The sequence below is a fragment of the Lepidochelys kempii genome, chromosome 2 (genome assembly GCF_965140265.1).
Source record: "Lepidochelys kempii isolate rLepKem1 chromosome 2, rLepKem1.hap2, whole genome shotgun sequence".
Classification (NCBI taxonomy): domain Eukaryota; kingdom Metazoa; phylum Chordata; order Testudines; family Cheloniidae; genus Lepidochelys; species Lepidochelys kempii.
The window spans coordinates 114,388,560-114,401,959 of NC_133257.1; the positions used below are offsets into that span (position 1 = coordinate 114,388,560).

The window sequence follows — 13,400 nt, forward strand, 5'->3', positions numbered from 1 at the left end:
CCTGTTGCCAAAGTCATCTCTTTTAGCTACTTTCATTAATAATCAGGAATTTATTCCTAGGAAATATCAAAGCACCTATTTGTTGTGGGTAACAGCTGAGATTACTCAATTCGGACAGCTGTTCCTGGGTCCTGATCTGAAATTGCACCAAGAGATATGTAATAATGTAAATAATATAAAGAAATCATCTTTCAATATTTACACGTCAAACATTTCATTGTGAAATCTGGATGCCAGGCAGCTCTAAGTAGACCTTTCACCATATTTGAAGAGTTGACCCAGGATCAGGTTGGAACAAAAGATTCAATCTCTAAGAGATCTACAATTTTGACTAAAAAAGATGTTGATAAGAACACTACCCAAATGAAAAGATGGGAAAGGGACGTGGACAAAGAAATTGATCTGGATGATTGGGTCTCTATAAGGGAAAGGGGATATAAATCTTCAGTTAGTGTGGCTCAAAAAGAAAAATTTTAGAAGTCACTGTGTAGATGACATTTGATTCCAGTTAAGATCCATCATATTTTTGCTACTAGGGAGGCGCTCTGTGGGGGAGCTGTGGAGAAAGGGAAACATACTTGGACATGTGATGGTTATGTCCAGGAATTAGATGGTTTTAGGAGGAAATTATTAAAGAAACTCATCTTACAACAAAATGCCAGCGCCAGACCGGCTTACTTAATGATACAGTAAAGGATCTATATTTTAAACAGAATGACAAATTAGTTTTTTTTATTGTTATCAGCAAGACTTTTCATTGCACACTGGAAAACAGGACTCCTCCTCTTGTGGAACTGCAGTATAGTAAAATACAGACTGTCCTTGTAATGTAAAAGCTTTTACACCATTTATGTATACAACAGAAGTGTCAAAAAGAGAAAGGTATTTAGAAATGTGATCACCCTTTTTAGCATACTCAGCGGAGAAGGGATCTCCAGCCAGCGAGCCAGAATCTTTAGCCAGGTTCTTTGAATATTAACTAGCTCCTGAATAGTATGCAGTATGTTAACATTTTATTGTAACTTTGCCTCAATAAAAATTGTTTTTTTTAAATGGCACCCCTAACCAACAAACTATGCCAGCAAAATCCATAGTATAGATGCAGTTATTCCAGCAAAAAAGTACTTTTGCCTGTATAGCTTATTCTGTCCTTTTTCCAGCATAAGCTTTCACTAGGGTGGTTTGCTGGTATAACTCTATCTAGCTATCGCTTTTCCTGACAAACTTTTTTAAGTGTAGAGAAGGCTTCAGTCTTTTGTGGGCTCCACCTCTAATAGTGTTTGAGCTTCAAGTTGACTCTTCATTAGTCAACCCAAGATAAAAAAGCCTATGTTTTACAGTATAAATAATTAATACTTTTCAAACTTTGTACTTCTGAGATGCCTATAGGCATTATGTCCAAAATAACATCATAATGTGTGCAGGGGCGGCGAGTTGTATCTCCATGTGGTGCCTTAGCACCAGCAATATTCAGAGCCCAGGGGCCCAGCTCCACCAATATTTGGGCCTGGCTGTCCCCTCCGACCCCACCTGCCACCCCCTGGGCCTCCCCCAAGTGTCCCCCAGCTCCCTCTTGCTGCCCCCAGCCCCCCGCGTGCCTCCCCGGCCCGGACCAGAGCGTCCCTTCCCCTGCCTCTGCCCTGCAGCTCCATGCTGCCTCCCTGCATCAACTGCTGCCGCAGGGTCCTAGCACGCCCATCTCCACTGCCAGAGCAGACTGACTGAGCCTGCCCTTCCACCTCAGACCCTTCCCTTTTCCGGGGGGACCCTCCACCAGCACGGGGGGCCCCCCCACCTGCAGTCACCACTCCTGCCCCATGCTGGGCAAGGAGGCAGCCCCATCCCTCACCCCCAGTGAGGCTACAGTCAGGGGCAACAGCAGGGGAGGAGATGCACTCAGCACCCCCCCGGCACCCACCACGGGGGAGGCGAGGGAGATTCCTGGACCTGAGAGGGGCCCTAGGAGCACATGCAGTGACAGTGGTGGGGGTGAGTGTCCTGCTGGCAGGGCTCCTCCCCCAGAGCTCGCTGCTGCTGGCAGGGAAAGGGCTGGGGTGATTCCTCCTTTCTGGCCCCTGTCCCGGAGCAGCCTGCCTGCACCCCAAACTCATCCCCAGCCCTGCCCCACCCCCAGTGTTTCATACTGCCATGCAAGTTCTGATGTGGCCACCTAGATTATTTTTTCCATATGTTAATTCAGAATAAAATTATTTAATGTGGCTTAATTTATGAAAATTAGAATGAAAAACATCACTACCTCAGGGATACATGAAAGAGGTGCATTTACATTTTTCTTTGTGTTGGAAACTCTGTACTTGTACTGCCCTGATGGAAACCTGCCCACAACTTTACAGTAACAATTAAAGGGCTCCAATATTATTTGGAGTTGGGAGAGTTTAAAACGACAATAGAACCAACAGGAAAATCCTGGCCATGGAGCTCTAAAAATAAACAGTAGCCTTTCAAGTGACAGTAAGGGGTGGACCCTGATCTTGTTTTCATTCCCTTTAGTATAGTAAATAGATGTGAAATAGTCAAACCCTGGTTCTGTTGAAGTACATGGAAATGTTGTCAATGACTTCAGTGGGATGAGGATTTAGCCTACAGAGTTCCCACTAACGTCAACAGGAACTGCCAGTGAGCATCCAAGGGCAGAATTTGAGAAAGACTACTTTAAACTGTAGTTATACTTGGTGTGCCTGATCCTTGGCCCCACTCCAGCTGCTCTACATTACCAGAATAGCACAAAACATCTATAAAGCTAATGGATCTGTCCCCTGGAGGATTCTCCCTATGTAGGGGAATCTTCAGGTAATGTAGAAACACAGTAATAGTTTCTACTCCTTCTCCTGGCTCATGTTCCCCTGGGGGTTTTCCTCACAGATAAAGGAGACATGGCCAGGGTTTCCATATACCCTGGCAGTTCCCAGATGCCAGAACATCATCTTGGGGCTGTGAGCAGGCAGATGTAAGTTAGAGCAGGGTATAATCAGGCTGCTCTGCCTGGCACTAGAACGAGGGTGAGCCCCAGGACAAGGGGGAGAGTAAAGGTGGCTTAAAGCCACCTTTGCCAACCTCCTGCCAGTATTGTGCCAACTGAACTAGAGAACTCCCTGGTACTTATTCAGTAAGAGTGTCATTATGGGGGTTTCATAATGATGACTTTTTCTAACTGCTGCTCTACAAACTCCATCTGAGATCTCAAAAATCAAGCTGTTTTTCTACATCATACACCTCATCATAACAGCAGCAATTCAGAACCAGATTCTTTACTCCCTTGCACCTTATCTTGTCATTTACCTGTGCAAAGTCTGTGTAAAATTTACAGATTCATAGCCCAGCAGGGACCATTATAATGAATCTAGTCTGAACTCCTGCATAACACAAGACATACAATTTTACCCAATGATTCATGCATCAAGCCCATAACTTCTAGTTGAGTTAGAGAATCTCTTTTAGAAAGACATCCCAGTCTTGGTTTAAAGACTTCAAATGACAGAGAATCTACCACATCCCCAGGTAAATTGTTCCAATAGTTAATTATGCTCATTGTAAAAATACCTGTGCCCTATTTCTAGACTGAATTTTTCTAGTTTCCACTCCCAGTCATTAGATCTTGTTATACCTTTATCTGCTAGATTAAAGAGCCCTCTGCTATCAGAAATTTCTTCACGACATATTTATAGACCATGATCAAGTCACCTTTTCTCCTTCTCTTGGTTAAACTAAAGAGATTTAGATTCTCTAGTTTCTCACTGTAAGGCAGGTTGTCCAGAAATGAGTTTGTTCTTGACACTTTTCTGAACCTTTGTGAACATCTTTTATTAAGTATGGACACCAGAACTGGGCACTGTATTCCAGTAATAGTCTCACTAATACTGTATACATTGGAAACACCAGCTTCCTAATTTCTATTTGATATTCCCTTACTATAATCCAATGATCACATTTGCTATTTGAGCTATCACATTGCACAGGAAGTACATGTTTAGCTGGTTATCCAATGTGACCATAACACGTTTCTAGTCAGTTTTCCAAATTACAGCCCACCAGCCTATAAACTTTGACCTACATTCTTGGTTCCTAGTTAGATGACCTTAAATTTAGCTGGATTAAAATGCATATTGTTTAAGTGAGCTCAGTTTATCATGCAATCCAGATGGCTCTGCAGAACTGAGCGGCCCTTATCATTATTTACCACTCCATGAACTTTTGTGTCATTTATAAACTTTATAGCAATAATTTTTTATTTTCTTCCACCTCATTGATAAAGAGATTGAATAGCACTGGGCCAAGAACAGATCCCTGTGGGAGCCTACTACAGATTTCCGCATTGGATGAAGATTCCCCATTTAGGCGTCAGGATCTGAAATGTAACGAAATTCAGGCTGTTCTAAATTATGAACAAATGTTCACTAAACATCACAGAAATTTTGTAATTTTGCTTTGCCTGATTTCATACACCCCACAATGTTGTTTTTCTGTGAAATTTCACAAAAGGTTTATTACCCACAAGAAAACTTGTAAAAACACTTAAAATCTGCCCTGTCTCTTCAAATTCTGCCCCAACCTTCCTTCGGGCAGAAGAACATCACCAGTTCCATTCACTAAGGGCCTCTTAGTGTCTGATTGCCCCCTACTATTTATTGTTTCCCCCTCCCCCGCCACCCCATGACTTTTCTTTGTATCATCCATCTTTTATGTCTCATCTTTTAGACTACTAGCCCTTAGAAGCAGAGCCTGTCATTCATTATTGTGTGTTTGTTCATGCCTAGCACAATGAGGCCCAAACTGGTTGAAGCTTTTAGGCACTGCTGAAATATACCTGATGAATAATGGTGATTATAGTCCCACATTTACTAACACTGAGTAGTATTTTACTCTGCAAGTGAGGGTGTGGTAGGTTTGCTAGTCCACCAGAATTGTCCTGGAGTCTCCAGGAATTAAAGATTAATCTTTAATTAAAGATTATGTCATGTGATGAAACCTCCAGCAATATGTCCAACTAAAAATTGCAACCCTAGGGTGTGAGTGGCGGAACCAAGGTAAATAATAAACGTTCTCTTCTGCTCAATTTCAAAATATCATAACTCTGGATATATTCTAACCATTGTTTTAAATGTCCTGTCTTTTGCTTTGGGAAGAATTAACTCATTTCCACTGCCATTATTCATTTTACTTGTGCTTGGCACCTTTCATTGGGTTGTGTTATTCTGGGTTCATTGAGTTTAAAATATCAAATGTTCATCATTCCAAACAAATTGGGCCTGGCAGCCTATGTGAAATACACTCAATAATATAATAATATTTAATAATAATATTGCAGCTCTGACCAATACAATGGATTAGTAAAGAAAAGTATCCTAAATTTCAGATGAAGCTAGCTGCAATTTTCAATCAATAGTATAAATGGTAGTTTATTGCTATCTAGTTATCTACACACGTGTTAGCACTGCTATGTTACACTAATTATTTGCTAAATTCATGTGAAGAGAACTCAGGTAACCCTTCTAATCCAGATGGAGTATTTTAAGAAATGGAATTATTACTTATGTGCCACAGGAAGGTAACTAATACACTCTTCAAGTGTCTTTGACTAATGTATTTTGTCTAATGTTTTGACTGGTCTGAAATATATCCAATTTATCATTTTCCAATATAAACCCACTGGAACAAAAAAGAAGACAAGAAATAGGATCACTCACCAGCCAGGGTTTACCACTGAATGCTGAAAACAATTTATACTGTATTATCGGCAGCTGTATTAAAAGTAGTGGTTACTGTCCCATGCGCCAGGTTTACAGGATAATTAATAAACACAGGTGGCCAAAGAGCTGTCTGCTCACTTAATGTGATAAGTGTAGGGAAGGGGAAATACTGGAGGCTCATTGCTGGATATGGCTATGCTGAAAGCACATCTGTACAAGGATGACAGTACACTATTTACGGAATGGCTTTCTGGACATAAGCGTGCATAGGCTCTGCTTTGAAAGCAAAACAAATGTTTAGTGTTGGACCAGGACATTCAGAGGAAGGTAAACAGAAATGGACGCATGGAGCCGTTTGCTTTGATAGTCTACTCCACTGGGTTCAGTTTAGAGTGCTATTTTGGTGATGATTTTCCCTCTTTGGGCGTCTGAGCAGCTAGTCACTAATCTGCATCTAACTCTGGATCCAAGCCAGTAAAGGCTGACTCAGGGCTTCCTGAGGCCCCACAACACTCCAATCGAGAGATCAGCTTTTTGCAGATTTTAACACTTGGAAAAATGACTAATATTTAAGGACTGACCTGTTTCCTGGAATGAAACAGGCAATGACAAAAGGATGGGTATCTGGCTTTCGGGAGGTGGGGCTGGTCCTGACCACACTTCTTTTTCTCTGCCAAGAAAACCCATCCCCCCACTGGCGAGCAAGCTGGAAACAAGCAGGAAGGTAGTATTGGCTCCTTTGGGGAGAGCAGGCAAGGGGCAGAAAGAAACCTGCATGGAGTCCATCAGGCAGCCCTGCTACCCAGGAAGGAAGCAGGCTGTCAGCATAAAGCATGGCAATCTGTTGAGAGGGACCTCTTTTGGCATTTACCAGTGAGGTGAGAAAGGTTTTATTCGTGCTTGCTAACAGGGTGGCATGTGGCCTTCTGCAAGGCTGATGCCACGTTCTGTGAATGGATTGCATAGGATGTGCCATGATCATTACCCTACACCTCCAATACCCTACAAGCCAGTATTTCTCAACCAGTGGGTTGAGACCCCCAGGGAGTTAGCAAAAGGCAAACAAGGAGGCTGTGAGATGCTGAAAATTTGATTACAATCTAACGCAACGAATCTCACTCCCTGCACATCCTTATCCTTCAACGTCAGGTACACTCATTGTTATAATTCATACATATTATACTCTTGCTTTTATAGTGAATGTATAGGGATTGGTGAAAGGGATTGCTGAATGAAAGGGAATGGTGAAAATGTTTGACTTTGAATAAAGTTTGACCTGATAAGGGTCAGAAGCACTAATCTAAACACAAGTGGTCCACTGTCAGGAGGAATTAGAAAGATCATTGCCAAACAAGCCTCTTCCAAGCCATGGTTCTCACAGGAAAGCCACTAGCCAGCCTCAATTAGTTCCACTGTTGCTGGTGTGGATTATGAGATGCTCCAAGAGAAATTTCAAATTATAATGCAGAAAATTGAGTGCTTCAACACTCAAAAATGCAACTTCAAAATGCAATGTATTGAAAGAATGATCTTTTACTTTTTGTTCTGGGATGTATGCAACACTCTGGTTGGTGTGTGTTGCTTACAGAACTTAGGGATGCATTCAGTATATACAACAGAGGAAAAAAAAAGACATTTCTTCAGCACTGTTGAGACACTTCCTTCCAGCTCATGTATACACACATGCAAATGAGCATTTACTCAACCGCTTCTTTCTGAGCTAAAGAGCAAAATTCCAGGCCAAAATTTGGACTGGATTCCATCGGCATCAATTTGGAGTAACTCCTTTGAAATCAATGGATTTAAACCAGTGTAGCAGAGAGCATAATTTGGCCCTTGTAGATTCTCACTGTTTGCATTCTTTGAAATATTTTTATTGAATTCCTCTGAAAGCTGATTGAAGATCATGAACTGGTATGGGACACTCTTCCTTCTTTTTTCAGGACATGTAAATTATATTTATAGGTACGTGAAGGAAAGGAAATTTTGTCCTGAAATTTCATATTTAAAATGTCTCATTCCTGTTCTGAGAAAGCTCTTCTCACTGAAATTTTATGCATTTTGCAAAGCTTCCTGGCAATGCCTATTTATTTTGTAATTTAACTATGCAAAAACACAAAAAGGCACAATTGCCTGAAAATCTGTACTCACAAATTTTTAAGGAGAAGTGGAAGTCATCTTTGATTTTTTTTTCTTCTCTCTCCTGCTGCTAAAATGAGCGGAAACCTTGGCGTGCAGATCCTCAGGGTATAGCTGAGCTTTGTTCAGCTTAGGACCTGAGGAAAGAAGGCAGATATGGTATTATGCCACCTTTTCAACAGCCAATTCTGGGGGCAACTGAGAGCAGTTTCAGTCCCAGTGCAACCAACAGCAACTTCAAAGAGGTTTTTTGGTTTTTAGATCCAGAAAAACCATCACATGGCTTAAATTATATGATGAAATGCAACCATCTCAACTCAAAACGCAAATGCGTAAAAGTCTTCACTGACAACCAGTTAGCGCAGAAATGTCATATCTTCCATACCAATAATTTTACTGATACAGAATATTTAGCAGGAAGCACTGCATTTTTGTAGATGCACAATGAACTGGGGCAGGGACACAGAGGGCTTGATCCTCAGCTGCAGGCAAACAAGGCTCAGTGAAGTTGAGGGAGGGAAGTCCAAATGTGCCCTTTGCATTCCCTTGTTCCTGGGGCCAATCTGCATCAGGCCAACTCCCTGATGCCTGCTTGCATCAGCTGTTAACAGCCCCAAGCAGCCATTACAGCAGCCAGGAGTGCTGGGGTGCCAGGGTATCCGAAGCTGGGGTGTGGAGGGTTGGGCCTAGTAATCAGTGCAGTGGCAGCCAGGCCAGGAGTCAAGAGAGGGACTGGAACAAAGTAAGGGCAGTGCTGGAGAGGGACTGGGAACAAGGCTGGAGTCAGATAAGGACTGGAGCAGGTTAAAGCCTGTGGAGTCTGACACTACTATCAGGCAGGGGAGAGTTCCAAGCTATGAAGTCACGTTGGTCAGACTGGTCTACTGTTTCTCCTGTGAGGCTTATATACCTGTCCTGAGAGTCACCAGACCAGCTCCTGGCTTGTGGACTGGCTGGAGCCTAGCACAGGAATGACTTGTCACTGGATGTGGCTTAATCAGGCTCTAGTTCAGAGATTACTCATTACCTCACAAAGGCAGTCCTGACCATGTTGTATCTCTCCCAGCCGTGCCCCCTATAATGGCAACTACCAGGGGTTTAACATGATTTTTGTGCCATCCAAGGATGCTCCGAAACAGGGAAAGTCCTGAGGGATTCAATCTGCCAGGGTTAGTGCTCCTTTGCACAAGTGGAGCAGTGCAAAGTGACTGGACCAATGAGTCTAGACTGTGGTTGTTCTTAGACAGTAAGAGAGGGACAATCAAAGTGTGACAGCAGCAGAAAATTGCAGGGGGGAGGGCGCAGTGAAGAGAGTGAAACTGCAAAAAGAGGGAGAGAGGGTCCAAGAAGGAAGAGGGACAGACAGCTTGTTTTCGAGAAACTGTCCTGCAGGAAGGGGAAAGATCGAAGGGGGAGAGAACAGTAGCAAAAGACAAGAGTTCAAGGAAAAAAGTACTATTCTGGGTTTATCCAAATTATTTACACAAAGGAAATCTGGCTCAGAATGTAGTGCTGACTGTACTGCAACTCTTACTCTTGTTATTAACGAGGGGATAAACTGGGGGTAATTTAAATTTTTCTTCCTCAAAATCTCAGTCATCATTTTGGCTGTGCCGTTTTGGATTCATGACCTAAAGAAAGCTCTTGCAGCATGGATTTAGCACTGTGGCAACACAGCATTGTTTACACTGCAGCATGCTTGAAATCCAATACAAGAGATGTCAAAAGATGGTCCATTATACTAACATGAATGTTTTGATGTAAACATGTTTCACTCGGCTTTATCAGTCTTTGTTTTCTGAGGTGTATTAGTAAGAGGATCTGGCTAAGGTTGGTGGCGTCTGGACTCACTTCACTGTGATGTCCTTAGAGGGTTTCAGTATATCTTACAGCTGTGCCGTGAGTTTCCAAAAGCCTGGAACAGGTGAAGCTGAGGAAAACGACAGTGCAGAAGGGTCTGTGCAGCTGACCACCACCTAGTGCAGTGATTGTCATGTAGTCTTCATTTTGCCCACTTACCTCTGGGTGTACATATACTTGGAACTGCATTTCACCACACAGAATGTGCACAGGAATGGGACAGTTTTTTTGTGAGAAATGCCTACTGGATGATACCTGTTATTATAATGCAGCAGTCTGTAATATGTTGCAGCAGTCTGTAATATGTTGTAATATGTTTCCTGGGAGGAAAGGGACACATAAAAGCAACTGAGAGTAATTCAGTTTGTGAAAGGACAGTTAGGGTCATATTTCCTTCTTCTTGCTATCAGTTCTTTCAGAGTTAGCTTTTGTATGGCCTTCATGGTAGACAGTTTTTTGTTGGATCCAGAAATGTGCTTTCAAACAGTTTAGAGGTGCTTAGGCCAAAAACAATATCATCATAGGTGGTGCAAGGGTCATGGTTTTGTGAACTGAAACTGCTACTACAAAAGAAGGAACAGGGTTGTCAGTGCCCCCTGTTAGTAGTAAAGCAAGTTCTGATGTCACTAGAAGACTTGTCAAAATCCTTCCACAATGCACCATTCCTTGCTTCATCTTCTCTCTAGTGATAAATGCCCATACCCTGGTATGCAGTGTAGTTGTAGCCCTGTCAGTCCCAGAATATTAGAGAGACAAGGTGGGTGAGGTAATATCTTGTATTGGACCAACTTCTGTGGGTGAGAGAGACACGCCTTCAAGCCACAAAAGCTATTCTTGAACCCAGACCTGAAGAAGAGGTAAATTCTGCTCTCAGTTATACTGAAACCAATGTACATTTGGATTAACTATTACTTCTCACTAAGGGAGCTAAATTGTTTTGAACATTAAACTATTTTGACTTCAGTGGAGTGATTCCAGGTTTGTACTGGTGTAAATGAGAGCAGACTGGAGTCCATATTATACATGACAAAAGCAACTATTAGTTCATCTGATCTGCAGCCCACTGGAATAGTTTCAAGATTGCTTTGGCTGATAGTTCCACATTTAGTCTCACAGAGGTGTTGTATTTTGCAGTACATTTGGTGCAACATAAACATGTGAAAAGTTGCTTTCATATGTTGGAAAACTTCAAGTACTATAAAGTCATTCAGCTGTGTTTAACATGTAATGTTTTATTGTAGCGTGAATAACCTAACACTTAGTAGATTCAATTTGCCTTGTGCTGTGAGGTCAACCCATTTTCATGGACTCACCTTTCCATCTATAAGATGAGGTCATTTTTATTCTGAGCCATGGAATTCTAAAGTGAGGCTCTCATACAACTGGGCTCCAGCAGACTTAGAGGTTTAAACAAACAAGTGTTTTTCATTATTGTAAGAGTTCAAGGAAACTCATTCTCAAAATGTTTACATACAAAGCATTGTTTCTCTACTGCCAAAGACCTGCTGAACTTTATGGCAAGCCTTTGTTACAAAGAGGCCACAAGCAATTTGCCCTTCTTTTGTTCTGAGCTGACATACAGTAATTTATAGGTAAGCTTAGGACTCTAACTGGTATACTAATGAAATGTTTGTTTAAGCATGTATCTTTCTATCTAATGAATGAAATATGAATAACTTAGCATATTTCAAGTAGTGTTTTTGTGGTTACCCTTGAATACTGGAAACTATTTGGCATTATTTTTAGCAGTGAGATTTCAACTAATTAATTAAACCAATAGATGTGAGAGTAATCATGATATGGTAGAGGAGAAAAAATTGAAAGAGTTGTTCCCCTTGAAATAAAGGTGGATTGACCATGAAGTGTGAAAGTATGTCAAAATGAAGCTTTGACTGTATGTGTATACCTCATTACTATGGAGTAGTGGGGAACTATTTATTTGGCTAAATCAAATGAATGGGTAGTAAATAGTGCTTTATTTCTGATTTACGTTAAACAAACATGTTACAGTATGCAACAGTAATCTTGAGCCATTATTGTAATGAGCTGGACCATTATCATAAAACACTATATTTTTTAAATAAGGGAAAAATTTTATAATGTGATTTTTTAGATAAATGTATTTGAACATGAGAATACACTGAACATCATGCCAACAATATTCCTGAATACAATCCAGATATCTCAAAACATAATCTACTAGGTAATATTTTCTTCTCATGTTGTGGGACAAATCACCAAATGAACTATTGACACATTCAATCATACAAATAAATTCCACTTATGTTGCAGTTGCACTGAGAGGAGCATAGTTCCATAAGCCTCTACCCCTAAGACAATGGAAAATCTTTCAGAACAACTGAGCGAGCCAATGTACCCTGGTGAATCTCAGACTTGCAAGATTTGAGAGAAACATATAATGTGCACACAAGAAAGCTGATAGACACTTCAGTGATATATACATTTTTAGAAGACTGACACATTTGGAGGACACAACCCTGCATTGAACAAATGTCAACCCTGCACTGAAGAAAAAAGACAATGATAATAAATTGGTATGTATTATGTTCCTATTCTACTCAACTTACCTTAGACAAGAAACGTGCCACAAATCAATGCTGTATAGCCTTAAATGCCCCAACTAGACCACCTTTCCTCCTCTACTGAGTCTCCATAGCTTTCACAACCATTGACTCAATTAGTTGAAATAGCATTGCTAAAAAAAGACAAATGATTTCCAAAGTAACCATGAAAACACTGCTTGAAACTATGCTAAGTTATTCAACAACAGACTATAAGATAATCATAAATTGGGGTCATCTGCTGCTCCTTTGCTTGGTTTTGTAATGGTTTTAGTAAGATAATGGGCTCAATCCTGGCCTGCAATCAGCCCTCTTTGTGCCTCTCCGGTTGCACAAAGAGGACTTTAAATTACCTTAAGCAGGCAGCTGAGCCATTCCCCAAGTATAGCTGGCTTTAAGTCACCCACTCTCTCCTCAGGCATAGGGTGTGGAAGAAGGCAGGGAAGAAGATGCTGGGGATGAGTCCAGAAAGCGAAGTGCTCTGGTGATCCTAGGCCAATGGAACAGTCGGTCCGCAGGAGTCTGCATAAGTGTAAGGGAGGTCACAGGGATCCAACTTACACCCTACACATCACTTCTGAATTTGGCCCATCAAGTGGATCCTCCTGAGAGCTGGGAAAGAGTTTCATTCAGCAGCTAGGTATTCATTTTCATGCTGCATTATTAAATGCTGGTGAACGTGTTAGCCTTGGCCTTGCCTTCAGGCTTAAAAAAAAGTGTGTGTTTTATACCTCAGGGTAACTAATGCACATGTGCTAACCTGAGGTAAATGCACAGAGAAGACAAAGCACTTTAGTTGTACTGTGATGTAAAGTTGCCAATGTCACCATTATACCCCCCCATGGAGTTGACTTTGCCAGGTTTACCTTGCAGTAAAACGAAGTGCCTAGTTTTCACTGTGCCTTTACCTCAGATTAGCTCACATGCATAAGTTACCCTGAAGTAAAAAAAAATCCAATGTTACAGCTGCAAAGACAAGGCCTTAGTGTGCTACTGACTTGTAATGCAAGGAGAATCTTTTGTACTGATTCTGACACGGCGTACAACAAAGGTGACACATACCGTTACCACAGGCAAATGGCCATGCTCAGTGCATAAGACGATAGCTGTG

The 13,400-nt window shown here is 41.5% G+C and overlaps 1 protein-coding gene across 4 annotated transcripts in view; it reads left to right on the top strand.

The window, feature by feature from the left end:
* LOC140905957 (uncharacterized) overlaps positions 1-13,400 on the top strand; it is a 52,657-nt gene that overhangs the window by 9,737 nt on the left and 29,520 nt on the right. The window contains exon 2 of one of the 4 annotated variants that reach the window (XR_012157002.1): positions 12,000-12,341. The exons of the other annotated variants lie outside the window; for them this stretch is intronic. The gene's annotated coding sequence lies outside the window, so the exon portion shown is untranslated. Of the gene's footprint in view, positions 1-11,999; positions 12,342-13,400 lie in introns of those variants that run through there. 4 annotated transcript variants of the gene reach the window in all.